Below are 10,987 nucleotides of genomic sequence, written 5' to 3' on the forward strand. Positions count from 1 at the left end.
CTCTCTCTCTCTCTCTCTCTCTCTCTCTCTCTCTCTCTCTCTAATAAATAAATAAAATAAAATTTAAAATGCCTGCTTAGGCAAGTTTAGGCAAAGTGCAGGGAGCACAGTTCAATGGCCAGCACCACATGCCACACCAGCCCCACCCCCCAGGTGGGCTGAGCCATCCACAAAAGATAAATAAAGACAAAGGAAAGGAATTGAGTAAACATTTCTCCAAAAGAAGCTGCGAAGGGCAGAAAGCATAGGTAAAGAGATGCCCCATCCTTGGTCAGTAGGTAATCAAAACACAATTAGACACCATTTCATAATGACTATGATAGCTTTCTTGTTGTTTAGGACAGCAATTTTTAAAATGAAGCTCAGTGGAGATTGAATCTTTAAATGAAACACGTTGGCAACCATGTGGAGAAATCAGAACCCTGACCGGAGGATCAGCTGCGTGGCCACGCTGAACACCTCGGTGTGTCCTCCTCCCAAAGTGAAGGGTACAGGCTGCCCCGCCCTCTTCGTGAGTCTAGCAGGTAGAGTCCGGGTTCTGTTCCAATCCCCTACAATGGAAAAATAAAAGTTAGACATAGAATGACCATATGGCCGTACCAGCTTTAATCCCAGAGAGCCAAAGAGAACCAAAAACACTTACTTTCCAGAAGTTCGCAGCGGCAGGAAAATAGAAATGAGCCACAGACAAAGAGAATGTGTATTCACACAACAGACTACTTCTCCGCCACAAAAACGAACGGAGTCCTGCCCGGTGCTACGGGGTGGTGAACTTCGAGACCAAGCCAAGAGAAAGACCGGTCGGAAGAGGCCCCGAGCCGAGCCCGTCCACGACAGGAGCTATTGAAGGAGGCCGAATCCAGACAGACAGGACCGAACAGGTGCCGCCGGGCTGGAGGAGCGGCGCCGGGCGGTCCCAGCCTCCAAGGTGTGGGTTTCCTGTCGCGGCTGTGCTGGCGCTTTGGAACTGGGCAGGCGCAGTGAGCACTTATCTCCCTCTTTTGCTCGACCCCTGTGTAGCCCCCCAATAACTCTGAGTGAAGGACGAAGTCCCCACAAGGGCGCAGGGCCCCATGCCTCTGCTCCTGCGCCTCCCTCCTCTGAGGTTTCTGTCCGGCTCCAGTCACACCTGGCCCTGAGTCTGCCCCTTGTCCAAGGGTGCTCCCCTCCCCCACAAGGCTTTTGCCCAGCTCTTCTCTCCGCTCGGAGCATGTGGTGCTGGAACACAGACTCCACCAGGGGAGAGAGCTCTGTTAAAATTGTGCCCGGTGGCAGAGTGGTGGCGCATGCCTGGGGAGGCTGAGGCAGGAGGATCCCTGTGAGTTCGAGGCCAGCCTGGGCTACAGAGGGAGCTCAGACTAGCCTGAACTGCATAGTGAGGCCTTGTCTCAAAAAGATAAAAATACCTGGCAAGCGCAAGGGCCTGAGTTCAATCCCTGGTTCCGCAAAAAAAATAAAAATAAAAATAAAAATCGTGCCTGGCGAGTATTTATGAATGCATGACAAGACTAAATGTGACATTGCAGGTAAAGTGCTTGCAGAAGTACCCGGCTCACAGAAAACCCTCGCTGACCGGCAGTGCTGTCCTGATGCCCAGGGAGACCCCGCCTCCGGCCCCGGCTCCCCCCACCTATGGGCTCCGAAGCTGTTGCTCTGCCCCGCAGCAGAGCCGTATGAGGCTGACACTAGTCTCCTGCTCTCAGCTGCAGTCCGCTCTTCTCGTTGGTTGCGACTCGGAGGCACTGCTGGTGATGGAGGTGGCCGGTGGGCACGCTCTGGGTGCAGTCCCCAGCGCGGAGCGGAGGCAGGGCCTTGCAGCCTCCCTCACGGCACTCCAGTGACCCGAGTCTGAGTGCCAGCGCCGCCCAGAGGCGGCCCAGAGCGCCGGCCCCAGCAGCGGCCCCTCGCCAGCCGCGCGCACACCCGGCCCGTGCTCAGGGCTCGCCTCTCCGAGCCCGGTCTGCAGCTTCGGCCACATCCCGGGGCCAGGAGGCTCATTCAGAGGCCGAGTCGGCTGGGTGCACCGTCCGGCCGCCGTGGGCCCAACCCCCCCCCCAGCTCCTCCACACGGTGGAAGCCTCTGCTCAGAGTCGCAGCCCCATGAGGGCAGGGCAGGGGGTTCCCCCTCCTCGAAGCCTGGCGTGCTCAGTGACGGCTGTGGTGCCACAAAAGGCCAGGGCAGATTTTCCAACCAGATCTCCCTGCTACAAGCTTGCAGATCCGCGACCCAGTGCACCGCAGGCTCTGAGGGTGATGCTCCGGAAACGCTTCGAGCGTCCCTGCTCCTCGGAGGAGCCAACGAAGTCAGCTAGTGAGCGTTCGTTCGCCTTGTGCAGACAGCGGCTGGGCGGGAAGCCCAGGGTTCAAGCTGGACGTCTTTCCACCGACCCAGGCCCTCCGAGGGGGCAAGAGGTGCAGGGCCTCCCACCTTTGACTCAGTTCTGCCTCCTCCGGAAGAACAAAGTTCCCTGGGGAGGGGGACAAAGAGTCTCTCTCCCCCCTGGATTCCCAAAGAATTTGTTGTTTCCCAGCACAGCCCTGGATTACAACTCCAGGTCTTGTCGTCTGCCCCTCCCCATAGCAGCGCAGTCCCCAGAGCCAGCCGGAGCAAGCGCCCACTTCGCACGGGTTCGAATCCCATCACCACAACCTCATCGCCTGCGACCCTGGACAAGGCTGTCTCCTGTGGGCTCTCTTTCCCTGGAAAGAGGATAAATAATGCCAGTGACCGACCAGGCTGTTGAGGCATGAAATCTGACCAGGCAGATAAGGCGCTTTCTTGGCCTCGATTTTTGGCAAAGTTCAGTGTTCTGTTTCTCAACCAAGCCTGGGTGAGTCGCACGACTCGGGGGTTAAGTATACAGATCTGGGAGTCAGGAGCCCTGGGAGGCCCGGCACCTCGGGCAACCCCCAACCCACCCCTCCAGATCGCGGGTCTGCGGGAGAGAGCGGCCGCAGCTCCAGGCTCTGGGGCCCCCGCCCCCGCCGAGCTGCGGACGCTCGAAGACTCCCAACCCGATGAGCCCGGGGGCGGGGCGGGGAGGCGGGCGAGCCTGATTGGCCCCGGGGCGCCACGTGGCCGGCTCGGAGCACCCGCCCCTGCGGCTCCGCAGGACTAACGGGCTCGGACCAGCAGCTGCGTTCGCCCGCCCCGCGAGAGGCCTGCGCGCGGTGAGTGGGCTGCGGCCCGAGGGCCCCGGGGACCTGCAAGGCGCCCGGGCGTCTGCGATCGATCGCATCTCCGCCGGCCCGGGGAGGGCGAGCTTGGAGGCGTCCGCCGGGTGCAGGGCGCAGCCACCTGAGGGGTCGCCGGCGGGCCGGGTGCGGGGCGGAGGGTGAGCCGGGTTCTGCGGAGGGTGTGACCCTGGCTGCTGACCCTGTTCCCGGGGGCTGGAGAGAATGGAAACCGGGGATCAGCGACCCTCGAGGGAAATACGGCCGAGGCTGGTAGCAGAAGGAGCTCTGCAGACTGAGCTTGGGGAGGGAGTCCCGCGGCACCCGCAGGGTTTGCGGGGGAGGCCGTCTGCGTGGGGAAGGTGAAGGGCGGTCCTAGCCTCTTCTGGCGGTGCTGGGACGCCCACCCCCTTGGGGTTACTGCTCGCTGTGAAAGAGGACGGAGGGGTCCTCCAACGCCGCTAGGGACTGGGGGTTGAACTCGCCACGCCCGACAGCCAAGTGCTGCACTACCAGCCCTCGTTTATATTTTATTTTGAGGTAGGGTCACGCTAAATTGCCCAGTTGAGCCTCCTGCCGCAGCCTTCCCAGTAGCTGGTATCACAGGCGTGGGCCACCACACCACCTTGCAAGGGCTCTTGTAGCTTTCCAGGGCTCCACCCTTCTAGACTGTTCCAAGCGCAATCTATGCCCTCCCAAGATTTGGGAATTTAAGATTCCTCCCAGAATGCTAGCACGGGGGCGCGGGGAGGGAGGATACCCTGGATTCAAATCCCAGCTCCTCCAAGGACTAGCGCTGTGACCTTGAGCCCACCCCCTCTATAAGCCCTGGCCCCTTTCAGAAAAAACAATGGTAGATAAACTGCCAGGACCCATTGCAGGTTTGGACTCTTGATTGAAGATTTGGAGTTCCCGGGCCAATGCTTGTAGGCCCTGGAAAGGGAAAGCAAGGGAAAGAGTCCCTGGGAGAGACTGGGCTGGACACCACTTCCTCCCTCCCCTTCTGTCTGAGTTCTGGTGGGTCTTCCCGACAAGTCCAAATTTGGGCAAATAACTGGGGCTCCTGAGAAGACTGCTTTCTGCCCTTTCCCTCCAGCCGACCTTCCCCTCACTTATACTGGGCACTGCCTCTAGGCGTGGCTTGGGGCACACACCTGTAGTCCCAGCACGTGTGGATGTTGGGACTGGAGGGTCACAAGTTCAAGCCCAGCACGAATAATTTAGCGATTCTGGGAGACCCTTTCTCCAGATAGAAAGAAAGGCAAAGGTGCAGCATTAGCTCCGTGCAGAAGCCCAGGTTTAGTTCTGAGCTGGAGAAGGGGAGCCTGTGCCTGCTTAGCCACTTCAGAGTGTCTGCCACACTTCCAGTGCCCACAGACCCCACCTGTAGCTGGCCATGCAGAGGACAGTGGCCAGGACTTGGTGAGAAGTGGGGCTACAGTTCCAGATGGGCCAGAGTCCTTGGACAAATCCTGTGTCTCTCTGGGTCCTTGGAACCCACAGAAAGTACGGAGTGGCCGTCAGTTCCCGCTATGCCTGCTGACCCAGCGCCAGCCTGCCTTCAGTGTAGGGTTCTGGGAGCTGGGTGGGGCCGGGTAGGACAGGAGGGAGGCGAGGCGCCATCCCCCTCTGCAGCTGTGCGGGTCACTCATTTGCCTTCCTTTGCTCTCTGCCTTTGTCCCCAAGGTACCTTGCGCTGGGAAACAACGTCGCTGCAGTTTCTGGGTAAGGGACAGCTGTGGACTGAGCAAGGGAGGAGGGGGAGAGGCCGCGGGGAGTGCGGCGCCGGGCTCTGGACAGGATCACAGTCCTGTAGGGTGGGCGCTGCGGTGCTGGCTGGGTTCCCGCTGGGAGGACTGCACTGCGGAGCTCACCGCTGAGGGCCTCAGTTGCGCCCTCCCCAGGGGCTGAACCTGCGCACAGAGCACCCAGCTGGTAAAGTGGGTTGGGTCTGGGTGGCCCTTCTTGCCATCCCATTCTAGCGGTTCTGTCCAGGACACTTCCGGGGCGGGGACAGAGCACAGGATGTGGTCTGCATTGATTCCTGTGAGACCCCCCCCAGGAAGTGTGTTGGGGTGTCACTATGCCTGGAAGCAGTTCCCAGTTTCCTTCTGGGTTTGAAAAGCCCTCGTAGAGACTGACTAGAATGAATGACTGTGGTTTTGGTTTTTGTGTGATCCTAGGATTGAACCCAGGACTTTTCCAGTCTTGATTATTTTTTTTCTAAAACAGTGTTTTGTTAGGATACTCTGACTGGGCTTGAATTTACACACCTTCTTCAGCCTCCCAGGGTGCTGGGATTACAGCTGTGAACCACCATGCCTAGCTTTGTGGGTTCTTTAAACCTCAGATCACTTGTCCACTGAAGGAGGATGACACTGGTAGACACTGACAATTTCATGAGACAGTGGAGTGACAAATACGAAACTGCCACATAGCCACCATCTCAGAAGGGTGAAGGGTGTGGTGCTCAAGAGCACAAGCGACCTGGCCTCAGGCTCCTCTTCTGTGAAACATGTGTCCTGCGGCTCCTTAAGTAATAACCACAAAATAGTAGCCGCAGTTATCCTCGTGAGCCCTTCCAGCCCACCAGGTGCCAGCTGAACGCTGGGAGGGGGCGTCAGGGGCCCTTAGCACTTTGCAGCTGTGGCCGCCAAAGCAGTGGTAATACTCAGAAGCGCTGAGGCAGCTTCCTCTTGCTCATTTCGCCCTCACTGCCACTCTCTGGAGTGAGTCTCACTTTGCACCAGACTGCAGGGAAGACCTGCCCGGGGCTGCTCAGCTACTAAGTTGCACCTTCAGGCTGCAGACTCCCCTGGGACACCCAACACTGTGCCTCCTCTTGCCTCGAAAGTAACCTGAGCTGGCATTCACACGGGGCAGACCCTTCCCAGTGCTGGGGCATCGGGTGACCTCCCAGATGCTCCCTAGTCCGGGATCAGAGGCCTAGATCAGGATAGGAAAGGCACTGCACTCTAAGAAACCCAGAGTGTCCTGAGCCCAGGGCCAGGGCTGGCACTCCCTGTCATCGCCCTGCTCCATGGGCCTGGGCTCCTGAGGGAGGTGGCTGCACCTGGGGCCTTTGTTCAGGGAAACCACCAGAAATGGGAAAGGACCTGAAATGGGCCAGCGAGCTTGAGCCACTGAGCTGCACCCCAGCCCGCAGATATCCCAGGCCGAGGGGCTCTGAAGCAGCGTGGCCAGGCCCCAACGTGCTGAGGATGGTCTTCAGGGCGCAGGAAGGCAGGGGTGCTGGGCTCTTCCCATCAGATGTCTGAAGTACACTTTTGCTTATCATGGGACAGGCAGCTTTTTTGTCTTTTGTGACTGATGGGACGTGGGGGCCAAAGAGGATTCTAGCTGCTGTAGAGGCAGCCACCTTGGGGCCAGTCTTGGTCTGCGTGTCCTCCCCTACCTCCAGTTCCTACCAGTGAGCCTCCTTTACTCGGGGGTTTTTGTCCCTTGCTGGTACTGGGCGTCACACCACAGGCTTTCACACTGAGCCACATCCCCATCCCTTTCAAGCTGTAATTTTGAGAGGAGGTATTGCTAAATTGCCTTTGTGGGGCTTGACTTTGTGATCCTCCTACCTCATCCTCCTGGAATGCTTCGATCACAGGCATAATCAATCCCACACCCTGCTCAATAAGTATCGATTGAAAAATTCATCTCACGTTAATCAGTAACTTTATTTATGGAGTTGGGCAAGTTACCCTTTTTTGTTTTGAAACACAGAGTCTTGGTATGTGATGCAGGTTGGCCTTGAACTTGCTTTGTAACCCAGGCTGGTCTCAAAACTCTCCGCAGTCCTCCAGCCTGAGCCTCCCAAGGGCTGGGATTACAGGCTTGCACCACCACACCCAGCTAACTTCTTCTTCTTCTTCTTCTTCTTCTTTTTTTTTTTTTTTTTAACAAATTTTAAGAGGTTTTTTTTTTTAATCTTTTGCGGAACTGGGGATTGAACTCAGGCCCTTGCACTTGCCAGGGAAGCGCTTATTCTACTGAGCCATCTCCCCGGCCCCCCAGCTAACTTCTTAAATCCTTCTCTGTCCTGACTGTACGATGGGGAGTAAGCAAGCTTTTTGTTTGTTTGTTTTTGCAGAATCTGGGATTGAACTCAAGCCCTTGTGCTTGCCAGGCAAGCGCTTATTCTACTGAGCCATCTCCCCGGCCCCGAGTAAGCAAGCTTGATGGTTCCTTTTTTTTTTCTTTTATGACTTTTCAGTGTATCATTAAGGACATTTTCACAAGCACACAGTAAAAGATACCATCCAACAATCTTTTAGGCCACCTGCCTTTGCCAGGGGCAAGGCTGTACCCTCTCAATTGGCGCAGCATAGAAGCATATGCAGTAATTAGGCAGTAATTTTTGAAAAAAGTTACTATCACGGCACACAGATATAAAAATGATATATACAGATTTTATTCTAATTAATCAATGACTAGACCAGACACATGCTAATAACCAGCTGAAAGGAGAAGCAGGTTTATATTGAAAGGAATATGCAATTAGATACAAAACTGGTTTTTCCACCTGAAGGGGAGGGGAGCCAACTGGGCTTTTAGCTGATAGGGACAGAGTGAGCGTTAACATCCACAATCTACAACTTCCTGAGCTACGGATAGCCATGACACCGCCAGCCCAGGAACCAGGCAGCCTCCACCTAAGGAGGAAAGGCACATCCACCATGTTCACCAAACCCACACAAGGGAAGGCGGCGAGCACTGAAGGATCCCAAGCAGGGAGAAAGTCATTGCTCATGGCTTCCCGGAGGAGGTGGGATTTGAACCCCACAGAGAGCATTGGCACTCGGCTACCTTGATGATGTGCATCCCAATCACCCAAGAAAACTTGTAGAAATTACCAGTGCCCAAGCCTCACCCCAGAACCGTTGTGCCCATTTCTGAGTTGGCCTTTGGTGATTTTGAAAAAGTCCCCAGGTTTGAGAAGCATGGTCAAGATCCTCAATCACAGGATAGAAAATGGATCAGCACTCAGGAGGCTGAGGCAGGACGATTGCCGAGAGCTTGAGGCCAGCCTGAGCTACAAAACAAGGCCCTGCCTCCAAACAAAGAAAAAAAAAAAAGTGCAGCAGAGGGCATGGCAGGGCGGGCTGGGGAGGACAGGGCCCTGCGGTGTGTGCTGGAGGCAGGAGGTGAGGGCAGATGATCCGCAAGGAAAACAAGTGAAGAGGGCTGGCATAGAAGGACGCCGTGTGGTCCTGGGAGCGGGGCGCGGCTGCTGGAATTCTGGCCCTCTGCATGCTCCTGAGGCGCAGGGGTGTGCTGCAGCTAAATAGACACCTTCCTGAAAGTCTAGAACTATAATCTGTGTGGTGAGCTGACGTTACAGAGATGAGCAGGGGTGAGCATGCAGACTTGTCTGTTAGAAAGCCAGGTAGGAAGAGGGGCCAGGCGCCAGAACCTCCTGTCCACTGCAGGCTGGGATTTCTCCGCCCAGTGAACGACAGTGGTCTTGTTTCGTGGTGCAGTCTCCTCAGCACCCCCCCCCCCCTTGATCCCGTCTATCCAGGCCAGCTGTCAGGCCCCAGACTTCTCTGAAAAGATCTCGCTGGCTGCATGGTGCTGCGCACCTGAGATCCCAGCACTCCCGGAGGCTGAGGCAGGAGGCACGGAAAGAGCAAGCCCAGGTGGGCAGTCTGAAGACTAAGCAAGACCCTGTTTCACATGACAAGGGCTGGGGGCGTAGCTCAGTGCAGACTCTGGCTTCAGGCCCCAGCACCAAAAAGAAACCAAAACTGCAGCAAAATCATCCCTCAGCAGAAGGGATGTCAGGTAGAAACACCTGCATCTGCTGGTTTTTTTTGGGTTTTTTTTTTTTCCACTGATGTGAACAGATGCCAACTTCATTTTTTTTTTTTTTTAATAAAAGGACAGATATGTAGAGCCTGTCGTGTGTCTGCAGAGATCTGCAGTTTCTCTGCATAACTAGTTTCAAATATGCCAAAGGAACATATACCGAGGATGGGACACTTACTGTTCCACAGGAACCTGGGTGAATTTCTTTTACGTGATCTTCCAGTAGCCCGCAAAACCCTCACAAGGTCCCATCTCAGAGAAGGCAAGAAAGGGAGGCAGGGACAATTTGCGTAGCCCACCTGAGGTCCTGAGCCAGGAATTGCAGTGTGGGGGTTTGAACTTGGGGACCTTTCTGGTCCCCACTCCAGGACCCTGCAGTTGTGTGGCAGAGCCCACACCCTGTGTGATCTGGGGGAGCCTGCCCCATGCAGTTCTCAGGAGGGTGGGGGTCCTCCTGCTCCTGGACTATCTTGAGCCCAAAGGGGAAGGAAGGGACTGCAAGGGTCACAGGCTACCAGGGCAGGCAGAGGGTGGCCTCAGAGCACAGCACTGCCCAATGCTCACCCTGAGTGGATTTCTGGAGCACCCCAGGGGTCCTGGCTGAATAGGCCCTGTTTGTCGGTCTGGTCTCCACGCCAAGATGATACAGGAGGAGGGACGGAGGAAACTCTGCAGCCAGGGAGCGCGGCTGTGAAAACCCTTGGTGAGAGCTCAGAAAGCCTCCTCCCAGGTCAACTATGGATCTGCCGGGGAAGAAGTGAGGGTTGTTGGCCTCCTTTTATAGAGGGAGGACCGAGGCCAGAGAGGAGCCTGCTGCCTGAGGTTCTAGGGGGCTGGGCCGGAGCCAGGACCAGGGGCTCCCTGGGGCCTGGTGCTGCCTTCCTCCTCCAGATGCATGTCCCATTTCAGAAGAGAGGAGCCTGGAGTTGGGGACCACGGGGCCTCACGGGGATCTAGAACGGTGCAGAGTACAGCCTGGCGCACTGAGAAGTTGGGTGTGGCTTGTCTTTGAGGGCCTCTGAGAGCTGGGCAGAGTCAGCAGGTGTGCGCTCAACTCCTGGCCTCTGAGTCCCCAGAGGAGGGGCTGCTGGCCTCCGACGGACTCAGCCCTTTGAGCTGCAATCCAAACATCTAATTCTGTACACAGCTTGCTTTCCACCTCCGTCTGCCGAGATGTTGGCTCACACGAGGCACACAGAAACTGCTCTCTGAGCTGAGACCGCTTTCCCAGAGGCTTGGAGGCCCCTCCCTTGAGCCATGTCTCCTTGGATAGGGGCTCTCCTCCAGATGGGCCTGGGTGGCAGCCAGCAGCTGAAGTTTCTAGCAGTGCAGCCAGAGGAGAATGCTTCAGGGTGCAGGCAACAAGCTTTTACACTCCGCCTCCGCGGCCTTCCCAGGCCTCTCTGAGTTCCTGCCTCTGCTAGCCTTGGGCTTTCCTCCCCTCCAGGCCCCTGGCCCCAAGCCTCGGGCATCCCGGAGCTGGCTTCCAGCCCAGTTGTGGGGTCCATGTCAGTCCCCCAGCACACACACTGCGAGGGGTGCGGTTTCCGTTTCCTGAGGAGAGCTGCACATTTGTACCAGGGGGGGCCCCGTCACCAGAGCAACGGCAGGGTTTCCCCAACCCGAACTGAGCTGAGCTGAGCTGCATCTGCAGGCTGATCTGACCTCAGTCCTTTGCTGACTGCATTTCTGTGGACTCACATTCAGGTAGTAGGGCTCGTGGCAAACATGGGGCACTGTTTAGCCAGACAGTACCTGCCCTGGAGGTTGCGGCCTCCAGCAGCCCTTGGGGCAGGAGAGGGAAGGCCCAGTTTCCGCTGGAGGTAACCTTGAACTCAACGGAGCAGAAGCCTGGGTCACATAGCTAATAAGTGACAGGGCAAGCCTGGAGCCCCGTCTGCCTGGCTCTAGAATCCACCTTCTGTGCCCTGCGTCTCTCCACGTCCTGTGACCCTAGAGGCAGGCAGGAGTAGGCGGATGTCCGGGCTGGCTT

The 10,987-nt window shown here is 56.8% G+C and overlaps 1 protein-coding gene across 5 annotated transcripts in view; it reads left to right on the top strand.

Moving 5' to 3' along the window:
- Positions 1–3,094: 3,094 nt before the first annotated feature.
- The window catches only part of Anxa6 (annexin A6), a 50,442-nt gene continuing 42,549 nt past the window's right edge, over positions 3,095–10,987 (top strand). For 2 of the 5 annotated variants that reach the window (XM_023713106.1, XM_023713109.1), the window contains exons 1-2: positions 3,095–3,171; positions 4,861–4,899. The gene's annotated coding sequence lies outside the window, so the exon portion shown is untranslated. Of the gene's footprint in view, positions 3,172–3,199; positions 3,282–4,142; positions 4,192–4,860; positions 4,900–10,987 lie in introns of those variants that run through there. The other 3 variants (XM_023713107.1, XM_023713108.1, XM_004629318.2) reach the window with 3 other exon arrangements.

Source organism: Octodon degus, unplaced genomic scaffold, assembly GCF_000260255.1.
Source record: "Octodon degus isolate 3935 unplaced genomic scaffold, OctDeg1.0 scaffold00029, whole genome shotgun sequence".
NCBI classification, from domain to species: domain Eukaryota; kingdom Metazoa; phylum Chordata; class Mammalia; order Rodentia; family Octodontidae; genus Octodon; species Octodon degus.